This window comes from Hylobates moloch, unplaced genomic scaffold (genome assembly GCF_009828535.3).
Source record: "Hylobates moloch isolate HMO894 unplaced genomic scaffold, HMol_V3 SCAFFOLD_13, whole genome shotgun sequence".
Taxonomy (NCBI): Eukaryota; Metazoa; Chordata; class Mammalia; order Primates; family Hylobatidae; genus Hylobates; species Hylobates moloch.
The window spans coordinates 38,073,716-38,085,896 of record NW_026652288.1 but is presented as its reverse complement, the minus strand read 5'-3'; positions in this window follow the sequence as shown (position 1 = coordinate 38,085,896).

Genomic DNA, 12,181 nt, shown 5'->3' with positions numbered 1-12,181 from the left:
CCTCGTAACCCCCGGGCGACACCGCCTGCCCCAGTTCCACATGAGGTTGTAAAGCGTTCATGATGCTAAACATTTTCACAAATGACTTCATTTAGTCTCATCAACAATGAGCATTTTGATCCCATTTAGGGGGAACAAAGGGAGGCTCAGAAAGACCTTGCCGAGGCCTTACATGGAGCAGGTGGCAGATTTTAGTGTGCTCTGAGTCCAGGCCCACTTTAGGCTCACAGAACCACCTCAACCCCTTTCGGCCCCAGGCCGGGCTTTTCTAAGCCTCCCTCTACCCACTTCCCTCCTCCTTCCAGGAGTCAGGGTACTAGGGGGCTTCCTGCCTGCGCCCAAGGGTCCATAGGGCCTCATTCCCATCCATTCCTGCCTCTGTGCTTTGCCTTAACCCAGCTGGCCACAGCCCCACCTGGCCCAGGTGCCGCCAGCCCTGCTTGGTCCCCATACAAAGGCCTGTGGGAGAGGCTGGGAAATTGCCATCCACCTGGGGACAGTGGGAAACAGTCATCGTCAGCCTGTCCACACCCAGGACACCGTGCTGCATCCTGGCTCACAATCAGGAACCAGAAGGCAGCACGGCCCCCACAGGGCTGGCACGGGCAGCCTCATTGTGGCCTGTGCCCTGGGCAGTACCAGGCGGCTCCATCTGCGGTGCCCAGGCTGAGTCCATCTCTGACGCCCACCCCCAACCTCTCAGCAAACCAAGGCAGCTCCAGCTGCACAAAACCTGCACAGCACCTACCCTTTCTCGCCCAACCATGGCCACCACCCTGGGCCCGTCCACCCCTGTCTCCATTTGGACCATCACTCCCATTCACAGACTCCCTGCTCCTCCCCACCCCACTCTCGCAATCTGTTCCACAGCCACAGGGAGACTGTGAACACCTGTGTCACTCCTCTTCCCAGAACCCTCCCGGGGTGCCATCCTGCCCCGAGTAAAGGGCAAAGTCCTCCCCCACGGCCCACCAGGCCTCACATGATCTGCCCCGCCCGCTCTGACTCTGTGGCCACCCACAGCCTCCTTGCTCACCCAGCCCGGCCACTGCTTATTATTCTGTTCCCACCACTGGGCCTTTGCTTGGCTGTCCCTCCCCGTGGGTCACTCCCTACCCTCCTTCCAATGTTTGCTCAAATCTTGCCCTCCCAGCCAGGCTTCTCCTGACCACTGCCTTTAATACTTTAACTACCCTGCCTTTTCTTGAACTCCTCATTTTTTATTTTTGTTTTTTGAGACAGGATCTAGCTCTGTTGCCCAGGCTGGAGTGCAGTGGCGTGATCATGGCTCACTGCAACCTTGAACTCCTAGGCTCAAGTGATTCCTCCTGTTTCAACCTCCCAAGTAGCTGGGACTATAGGTGCATACCCAGCACCTATAATTGTAATTTTTTTATAGAGATGGGGTTTCACTGTGTTGCCCAGTCTGGTCTCAAACTCCTGGGCTCAAGTGATGCTCCCACCTCAGTCTCCCAAAGTGCTGGGATTGCAGGTGTGAGCCACCACACCTGGCCACCACCCTGCCCTTTTTACCCCCTTTGCCTATTCTGATTTTCTCGGAAACCTTCCATAGACTTCACAGCTTCCTCTCACCATCCCACTCATCCAGCCACTGGCCACGGCCACCTTCCCTGTTACTGTGACTTGTCAACTGTACACAGGCTCCAGGAGGGCTGGTCAGCTCAGCCTCTCTGCTGGAGTCCTTTATTAGTTTCCCATTGCTGCTGTAACGAATTATCACAAACTTGGTGGCTTCAAACACAGACATTTATTCTCTTGCTGCTCTGGAGGTCAGAGTCTAAAATCAGTTTCACTGGACAGGAGTCAAAGGAGCGACAGGACTGCCTGCCTTCTGGAGGCTCGGGGGAGCCATTCATTGCCTCTCCTGGCTTCTGGAGGCTGCCAGCATTCCTTGGCTTGTGGCTGCATCACTCCAATCTCTGCCTCTGGAGTGATTTTGCCTTCTCCTCTTCTGTGTGCAACCTCCTTCTGCCTCTAATTTATAAGGACACTTGTGCCAGCATATATGGTTTACCAGGTAGTCCAGGATAATCTCATCTCAAAATCATTAACTTGGCTGGGCACGGGGGCTCATACCTGTAATCCCAGCACTTTGGTAGGCCGAGGCGGGTGGATCACCTGAGGTCAGGAGTTCGAGACCAGCCTGGCCAACATGGCGAATCCCCGTTTCGACTAAAAATACCAAAATCAGCCAGGTGTGGTGGTGCACGCCTGTAATCCCAGCTACTTGGGAGGCTGAGGCAGGAGAATTGCTGGAACCTGGGAGGCGGAGGTTGCTGTGAGCTAAGATTGCACCACTGCACTCCATCCTGGGCAACAGAGCGAGACTCCATCTCCAAAAACAAACAAACAAACAAAAAAACCCATTAACTTACTCACATCTGCAAAGACCCTTCTTTTGTATAACATACATTTATAGGTTCCAGGGATTGGGTTCCTGTCTTAGTCTGTTCAGGCTGCTAGAACAAAATACCATAAACTGGGAGGTTTAAACTCAACAGAAGTTTATTTCTCACAGTTGTAAAGCCTGGGACATTCAAGATCAAGGTGCTGGCAGATTCGATGTCTGATAAGGGCCCCGCTTCCTCATAGAGGGGGTCTTCTCCCTGTGTTCTCACAGAGTGGAAGAGGCAAGGGCTCTCTCTGTGGCCTGTTTTATAAGGGCACTAATCCTATTCACGTGGACTTTGCCCTCTTGACCCAATCACCTCCCACAGGTCCCACCTCCTTATACCATCACCTTGGGGGTTGGGATTTCCATATATGAATTTTGTTTTTTTTTTTCTAGAGACAGGGTCTCTCTCTGTTGCCGAGGCTGGAGTCACAGATCACTGCAGCCTCGACCTCCCAGGCTCAAGTGATCTTCCCACCACAGCCTCCCAAGTATCTGGGACTTCAGGTGCATCCCACCATGCCTGGCTAATTTTTTTGTAGAGATAGGGATCTTACTATGTTAGCCAGGCTGACCTTGAATTCCTGGGCTCAGGCGATCCTCCTGCCTTGCCCTCCCAAGGTGCTGGGATTACAGGCGTGAGTCACTGCTCCTGGCCTCAGTATGTGAATTTCAGAGGGGATACAAACATTGAGACCATCACAGACCTGAATATATTTGGGGGTCGTTATTCAGCCTACTGATAATCAGGTCCTGACTGATGGTGGTTCCAGGAGAACAGAGCCTTAGGGAAGTACGTCTGCAGCCGGTTCTCTAATCTACAGGGCTTAAGAGCATCATCAACCCTGTTGCCATGGTTAAGGGGCACTGGTAGTTCACAACATGCAGAGACAAAATGGTGACTTATATTGTCACCTGTGGTCACCTGTCATTTACAGGGTCAGGTCCATTCTGCACTGGTCTCCCTGTTGAGCAAGGATGGTGGCCATTGTCAGTCCAGGCTGCCCACTTCCTTGTTCTTTTTTTTTTTTTTTTTTTGACGGAATCTCTCTCTGTCACCCAGGCTGGAGTGCAGTGGCACGATCTCTGCTCACTGTAACCTCCGCCTCCCAGGTTCAAGTGATTCTCCTGCCTCAGCTTCCTGAGTAGCTGGGATTACAGGCGCCCGCCATCACGCCCAGCTAATTTTTGTATTTTTAGTAGAGATGGGGTTTCACTATGCTTTCCAGGCTGGTCTCGAACTCCTGACCTCAGGTGATCCGCCCGCCTTGGCCTCCCAAAGTTCTGGGATTACAGGCATGAGCCACTGTTCCTGGCTGCTTGTTCTTATTCCTTTTTTTTTTTTTTTTTTTGAGACAAGGTCTCGCTCTGTCACTCAGACTGGAGTACAGTGGCATGATCATGGCTCACTGCAGCTTCGACCTCTTGGGCCCAAGCAATCCTTCTGCCTCAGCCTCCTGAGTAGCTGGGAACACAGGTGCACGCCACCACCCCCGGGTAGGTTTTTCCAATTTTTTTTTTTTTTTAAGATTGAGTCTCACTCTGTTGCCCAGGCTGGAGTGCAGTGGCACGATCTTGGCTCACTGACTGCAACCTCTGCCCCACCGGGTTCAAGTGATTCTCCTGCCTCAGCCTCCCGAGTAGCTGGCATTACATGCACATGCCACCACGTCCAGCTAATTTTTTGTATTTTTAGTAAAGACAAGTTTTCATCATGTTGGCCAGGTTGGTCTTTAACTCCTGACCTCAGGTGATCTTCCCACCTTGGCCTCCCAAAGTGCTGAGATTATGGGCGTGAGCTTCCACGCCTGGCCGATTTTTACAAAATTATTATTATTATTTTGTAGAGACGGGGTCTTTCTATTTTGCCCAGGTTGGTCCTGAACTCCTGGCCTCAAGCCATCCTCCCACCTCAGCCTCCCAGAGTGCTGGGATTACAGGCATGAGCCACCATGCCCAGCCAACAAGGGGAGTCTTAAGTACAGAGCAAAGTCTCCTGGTAGCTCACCAGCCAGATGGTGGACTGGTATTGGGGAGTCCACCCCAGTGGGGACTCACTGAGGCAGACCAGTATGTGGGAAAACCATGGACATGACCCCCAGATCTGAGAGCAGTGGACACTGGGGAAGACTCTCTACTCCCACTCAACCCTTTCTCCAGTAAGGACCCAAGAGGGCAGAGGCCTAACCCAGCCCCTGGCGTTCATCCTGATTCATCCAATGAGTCTAATCTTCTGTGGCGTGATTGGTTCAGGAATGGGCATCCAACCTAGTTCTGGCCAATGGGATGCAAGGGGAGGGGGATATTCTGAAAAAGTGTAGAAAAAAGAGGATCACAGATCTAAGGTTTATAGTAAGAGTTTGTGGTTTCCCAGAATGACATGGAAGAAGGAATGAGGGAGGACACCTACAAGCTGGATGATGGCTACACCCTAAGCCTTCAGAGGCGTGGACTGAAAGCCACAAGAGAAGGAAGTAAAAGATCAGATAATGATTTCCTTTAGGAATGTAAGTCATGAGGCCAGCTGACCATGGTGAAATCTTATATTGGGAAATAGTGTGGGCTGTTGACTTGACAATGGAGCCATAGGTTAGCCGCCATTTTGCAGAGCTATCTGTGAAGGTGCTGATGACACTCTTGAAAGGATCCCAGTACTGGTCCAAGGTGAAGAAGACACAGGAATCCATCATGTGGTGAGATTCTAACTTCATCCCTAACTGGCGGTCTACATTACGTGTAGATCTGTTTACTAAGGCAGTTGATCTCTTCTTTGATGTGTCTTTGAAAGGGGTTTTCTCGTTCCTCATGTTACCAAATAAAGGAGGTGTTTTATTGCACTCTCCAGGAAAGACAAGTGGAGGAAGAACAGCTGCAGTTTGTCTCTGTCCCTCATACCTTCCCTGGGGGTGGCGGTGGGGGAGGACCCATGGTTTAGTGGAACTTATTCTTGTGCCTATAAACCAGCTAGAGAGGAGCCTCCATTATTTATTTATTTATTTATTTATTTATTTATTTATTTATTTATTTAGAGATGGAATCTTGCTCTGTCACCCAGGCTGGAGTGCAGTGGTGCAATCTTGGCTCACTGCAGCCTCAGCCTCCTGGGCTCAAGTAATCCTCCCACCTCAGCCTCCCAAGTAGCTTGGACTACAGGCGCATGCCACAGTGCCCAGATAATTAAAAAAAATTTTTTTTTTGTAGTGATGGGGTCTTGCTATGTTGCTCAGGCTGGTCGTCTTGAACTCCTGGCTTCAAGCAATCCTCCTGCCTTGGCCTTCCAACATGCTGGAATTACGGGCATGAGCCACTACACCCAGCCCAGCTCTGGGTGTACAGGCACCTGGGTGTTTTTTTGTTTGTTTGTTTGTTTTTTTGAGACAGAGTTTCACTCTTGTTGCCCAGGCTGGAGTGCAATAGCTCGATCTCGGCTCACTGCAACCTCCGCCTCCAGGTTCAAGAGATTCTCCTGCCTCAGCCTCCTGAGTAGCTGGGATTACAGGCGCCCGCCACCACGCCGGCTAATTTTTTGTATTTTTAGTAGAGACGGGGTTTCACCATGTTGGCCAGGCTGATCTCGAACTCCAGACCTCAGGTGATCCACTCGCCTCGACCTCCCAAAGTGCTGGGATTACAGTCGTGAGCCACGATGCCCAGCCCTGCATTTTCTTTGAACAAGTATTAAATGATTTTGGTTTTCTCTTTATAGTAGTGATACAATGTTGCCTTCACAATGAATTAATTCTAAACATTATTTAAAGAAATTAAGTAAATGAGAGTTCAAGTAGTCCTTGAATAGGACAAAAAAATCTCAAGTGGTATGTGAGCCCCAGAAGTTTGGGTAGCTTGGTTTTAGAGAAGCCCTGCACTATTTTTTCCCCCTGGCGACGGTCCCCAGTTTGTCTGGCTTGGGGGTGAGAATCACTCTTCTTTCTTGGGTTTTCTTTTCAAATGCACAGAGCAGGGCACTCAGCCGGCCAACATGAGGGCTGAGGGTTGTCACCAAGCAGCGATGTCTCTCCACTGGGAGACTTTAAAAAGGCTACAGTTGGCCGGGTGTGGTGGCTCACGCCTGTAATCCCAGCACTTTGGGAGGCTGAAGGGGGTGGATTACCTGAGGTCAGGAGTTTGAGACCAGCCTGACCAACATGGAGAAACCCCGCCACTAAAAATACGAAATTAGCCGGGCATGGAGGCACATGCCTGTAATCCCAGCTACTCAGGAGGCTGAGGCAGGAGAATCGCTTGAACCTGGGAGGCAGAGGTTGCAGTGAGCTGAGTCTGCACCATTGCACTCTAGCCTGGGAAGAGCAAAACTCTGTCTAAAAAAATTTTTTTAAAGGCTACACTTGCAGTGATTTAAAATAAACTGAGGCTTTTAGGAAATCTCTGCTGAAGCAGCTTCTGCTTCAGCAGAAACACCTGTGTGTTTTAATGCCGAGGATGGGCGGAGTACGGAGCCTTGGGTGAAGCTGCAGACTGGGAGAGACCTGGACCAGTTACAAACTGTAATATCAGACAAGCTACCTGTATTTGTCTGTTCTCGTATTGCTATAAAGAAATACCTGAGAGGCCCGGTGTGGTGGCTCACGCTTGTAATCCCAGCACTTTGGGAGGCTGAGGCGGGCGGATCATTTGAGGTCAGGAGTTTGAGACCAGACTGACCAACATAGTGAAACCCCATCTCTACTAAAAAGAAAAAGAAAAAAATAGCCAGGCATGGTAGCAGGCGCCTGTAGTCCCCGCTACTTGGAAGGCTGAGGCAGGAGAATCACTTGAACCCAGGAGGTGGAGGTTGCAATGAGCCGAGATCGCACCACTGCACTCCAGCCTGGGTGGCAGAGTGACTCTGTCTCGAAAAAAAAAGGAAGAAATGTGCCCAGGCCAGGCGCGATGGCTCACATCTGTAATCCCAGCATTTTGGGAGGCTGAGGCAGGAGAATCTCTTGATCTGGGGAGATTGAGGTTGCAGTGAGCTGAGATCGAGCCACTATACTCCAGCCTGGGCAACAGAGCAAGACTCTGTCAAAAAAAAAAAAAAGAAAAAGAAAATAAATAAATAAATAAATAAATAAATGTGCCCTGGGGTGGATGCAGTGACTCATGACTGTAATCCCAGCACTTTGGGAGGCCACGGTGGTAGGATTGCTTGAGCCCAGGAGTTTGAGATTACAGTGAGCCATGATCACACCACTGCACTCCAGCCTGGGCGACAGGGCGAGACCCTGTCTCAAAACAAAAAAACAAAATTACCTGAGCCAAGCACGGAACTCCATTATACTCATAACCAAGTTTGTTGTCGTTGTTGTTAGAGACAGGGTCTCACTCCGTCACCCAGGCTGGAGTGCAGTGGTGCGATCATGGCTCACTGTAATCTCAAACTCCTGGGCTCAAGCGATCCTCCCAACTCGGCCTCCCAAACTGCTGTGATTACAGGTGTGAGCCACCGCACTGGGCCCGTAAACAGTTTTAAATTTTTCAGGAACGCACCTACTGGGTAGAATCAGGGATGTGTGTTCATTGTTCACCATTTGGTGCCTGAGTCACAAAGCCAATGTACCTGTGTCTGTCTTCATTTGTGGCTCTCCAGCTGGCATTCACAAAGCTTCTGCCCCTGGCACACCTCTAACCCTTTATTATGTTTTATAGCTAAGTCTGAGCTTTTTGAACATTTTACTATAAATTACTTTCCGCTTATTCTTTCTTCATTATAATAAAGACATTACCTTGATTAAAAATTTTATTTTGTATGTGGGTGGGTTATATTATCCATAAACTTTATTTCAGGGTGGTAAAGGGAGCATATAAAATATTTATTATAACACTAATCTATGCTAAAAATCAAAACAGCCGTTACCCCTGGGGGTGGGGGGTGGGCGGTAAGAGGATTGACTGCAAAAGGGCACAAAGGAATGTTCTGGATAGAAATGTTCTCTGCCTTGATTGAGGTGGTGTACAATTGTCAAAACTCATCCAACTGCACACTTAAAGTGAGCGCGTTTTACCATAATTATAATGTAAATTATACCTCACTCGAGTGGAATAAAACAAATTTTAAAATATCTGCATAGAAACTTTAAAAATATAGACTTGGCCAAGCGTGGTGGCTCAGGCCTGTAATCCCAGCACTTTGAGAGGGGGAGGTGGGCGGATCACTTGAGGTCAGGAGTTCAAGACCGGACCAGCCTGGCCAACATGGAGAAACCCCACCTCTACTAGAAATACAAAATTAGCCAGGCATGGTGGCAGGTGCCTGTAATCCCAGCTATCTGGGAAGCTAAGACACAAGAAGCGCTTGAACTCGGGAAGCAGAGGTTGTAGTGAACCAAGATCTCGCCACTGCACTCCAGCCTGGGCAACAGAGCAAGACCCTGTCTCAAAAAACAAAAAGCAGACTTGTTCTAGAAAGCAGATAGAGATCTGCTAAGGCCTTGAAATCAATTAAGTGGATTTAGACCAGCATTTAAAAACAAAAGCAAAAACAGAAGAGATAAGAGGCTGGCACTGCCCACATTGTGAGTCTTGCACAAGTTGTATAAAACTTTTTTATTTTTATTTTTATTTTTTTTGAGACAGAGTCTCACTCCGTCACCCAGGCTGGAGTGCAGTGGCATGATCTCAGCTCACTGCAACCTCCGCCTCCTGGGTTCAAGCGATTCTCCCACCTCACCCTCCCAAGTAGCTGGGATTACAGATGTGCGCCACCATGCCCAGATAAATTTTTTTTGTACTTTTAGTAGAAACGGGGTTTCATCATGTTGGCCAGGCAGGTCTTGAACCCCTGACCTCAAGTGATCCACCTGCCTTGGCCTCCCAAACTCCTGGGATTACAGGCGTGAGCCACCGCAACTGGCCGAGTTTTGTAAACTTTAATTACGTAATAGATATACATATATGCATGTGTGCTAGGTTGTGTTGTAAGTACATGTCTTATTTTAAATTGTAGTCAAAAACACTGAAAAAACTAAAATGGTACTTGCCAGACTTTCAAACATAGATCTCTTACCTCTTTTGCAGCAATATCTGAGATGTGATTAGATCATCATGATTTTATCCGAGAAGACTGACAGTCAGAAGCTTGTGTTTGAAAGAGGATTAAATGTGGTAGAGTGAGTTCTAATAATAGAAATCATGGGGATGGGGAATAAAAAGAGTGTTGGGGTGAGAGCTGAATGCTCATTGTTCATAATGATGTCTATATTTGATCAATCCAGAATTAACATGACAAACCTGGAAAAACATTTCCAAATTGCATCGCATGCAAAGGGCTAATTTTAATAGATTTCCCACAAATGAATAAGAAAAGGAACAATCTCAGGCCGGGCGCGGTGGCTCACGCTTGTAATCCCAGCACTTTGGGAGGCTGAGGCGGGTGGATCATGAGGTCAGGAGATCGAGACCATGGTGAAACCCCGTCTCTACTAAAAATACAAAAAAAAAATTAGCCAGGCGTGGTGGCGGGCGCCTGTAGTCCCAGCTACTCGGAGAGGCTGAGGCAGGAGAATGGCGTGAACCCGGGAGGCGGAGCTTGCAGTGAGCCGAGATTGTGTCACTGCACTCCAGCCTGGGCGACAGAGCAAGACTCCGTCTCAGAAAAAAAACAAGAAAAAAAAAAGAAAAGGAACAATCTCATTAGGGGAAAAAATGCACAGAGAATGTGAACAAATAGTTCATAGAAAAGGAAATAAGAATGGTTCTTAAGGCTGGGCGCCATGCCGCATGCCTGTAACCCCAGCACTTTGGGAGACCGAGGTGAGTGGATCACTTGAGGTCAGGAGTTCGAGACCAGCCTGGCCAACATGATGAAACCCTGTCTCCACTAAAAATACAAAAATTAGTCGGGCGCGGTGGTGGGTGCCTGTAATCCTAGCTACTCGGAAGGCTGAGACAGGAGAATCGCTTGAACTCAGGAGGCAGAGGTTGCAGTGAGCCGAGATCACACCGCTGCACTCCAGCCTGGGCAACAGAGTGAGACTGTCTTTTTTTTTCTGAGATGGAGTCTCACTCTGTCACCCAAGCTGGAGTGCAGTGGCGCGATCTCGGCTCACTGCAAGCTCCACCTCCCAGGTTCACACCATTCTCCTGCCTCAGCCTCCTGAGTAGCTGGGACTACAGGTGCCTGCCACTGCGCCTGGCTAATTTTTTGTATTTTTAGTAGAGACAGGGTTTCACCATGTTAGCCAGGATGGTCTCAATCTCCTGACCTCGTGATCTGCCTGCCTCGGCCTCCCAAAGTGCTGGGATTACAGGTGAGAGCCACCACGCCCAGCTGCCACACACTTTTAAATGACCAGATCTCTTGAGAACTCACTCACAAGGGATGGTGCTAAGCCATTCATGAAGGATCCACCCCATGATCCAATCACCTCCCACCAGGCTCCACCTCCAATGTTGGAAATTGCAATTCAACAAGAGATTGGTGGTGATAGCACCTAGACTATATCAGCCATGGTACCTAGAGCATAAAATGCAGTCATGAAAAACAAATCCAACAGCTTGTCAAGGTCAGCAGTGACTTCCATGGTGCCAAATCCAAAGTTCAATTCTTTTTGAGTGAAGTCCTCTCTGTCACCAGGTGTGGTGGTGATCTCAGTCCTCAACCTTTGCCTCCTGGTTCTATTGCTCATACTGCAACTTCCGCCTCCTGGGTTCAAAAGATTCTCCTGCCTCAGCCTCCCAAGTAGCTGGGATTACAGGCGCCTGCCACCACTCCCAGCTAAGGGCCTCGTCTTATAAGAATATTTGTGATTGCATTTGGAGCCTACATGGATTATGCAGGATCATCTCCCCATTTTAATATTCTTTTTTTTTTTTTGAGATGGAGTTTCACTCTTGTCACCCAGGCTGGAGTGCAATGACATGATCTCAGCTCACTGCAACCTCTGCCTCCCGGGTTCAAGTGATTCTCCTGCCTCAGCCTCCTGAGTAGCTGACATGTCTGCAATTTATTCCTTCTGATGGGTTCTTGGTCTTGCTGACTTCAAGAGTGAAGCCACGGACCTTCCTTCGGGGTGAGTGTTACAGCTCTTTAAGACGGTGTGTCTGGAGTTTGTTCCTTCAGATGTTCAGATGTGTCTGGAGTTTCTTCCTTCTGGTGGGCTGATGGTCTCACTGACTTCAGGAGTGAAACCACAGGCCTTCACAGTGAGTGTTACAGCTCTTAAAGGTAGTGTGGACCCAAAGAATGAGCAGCAGCAAGATTTATTGTGAAGAGCGAAAGAACAAAGCCTCCACTGCATGGGAGAGGATGGGAGCAGGTTGCCACTGCTGGCTCCAGTGGCCAGCTTTTATTCCCTTATTTGGCCCCACCCACATCCTGCTGATTTGTCCATTTTACAGAGTGCTGATTGGTCCATTTTGCAGAGTGCTGATTGGTCCGTTTTACAGAGTGCTGATTGGTGCGTTTACAATCCTTTAGCTAGACACAGAGCGCTGATTGGTGTGTTTTTACAGAGTGCTGATTGGTGTGTTTACAATCCTTTAGCTAGACAGAAGAGTTCTCCAAGTCCCCACTTGACCCAGGAAGTCCAGCTGGCTTCACCTCTCACTGGGATTACAGGCATGTGCCACCATGCCCAGCTAATTTTGTATTTTTAGTAGAGATGGGGTTTCTCCATGTTGGTCAGGCTGGTCTCAAACTCCTGACCTCAGGTGATCCACCCACCTCAGCCTCCCAAAGTGCGGGGATTACAGACGTGAGTCACCACCCCCAGCCTCTGTTTCTTTTTTTTGGGCACCTGTAATCCCAGCTACTTGGGAGGCTGAAGCAGG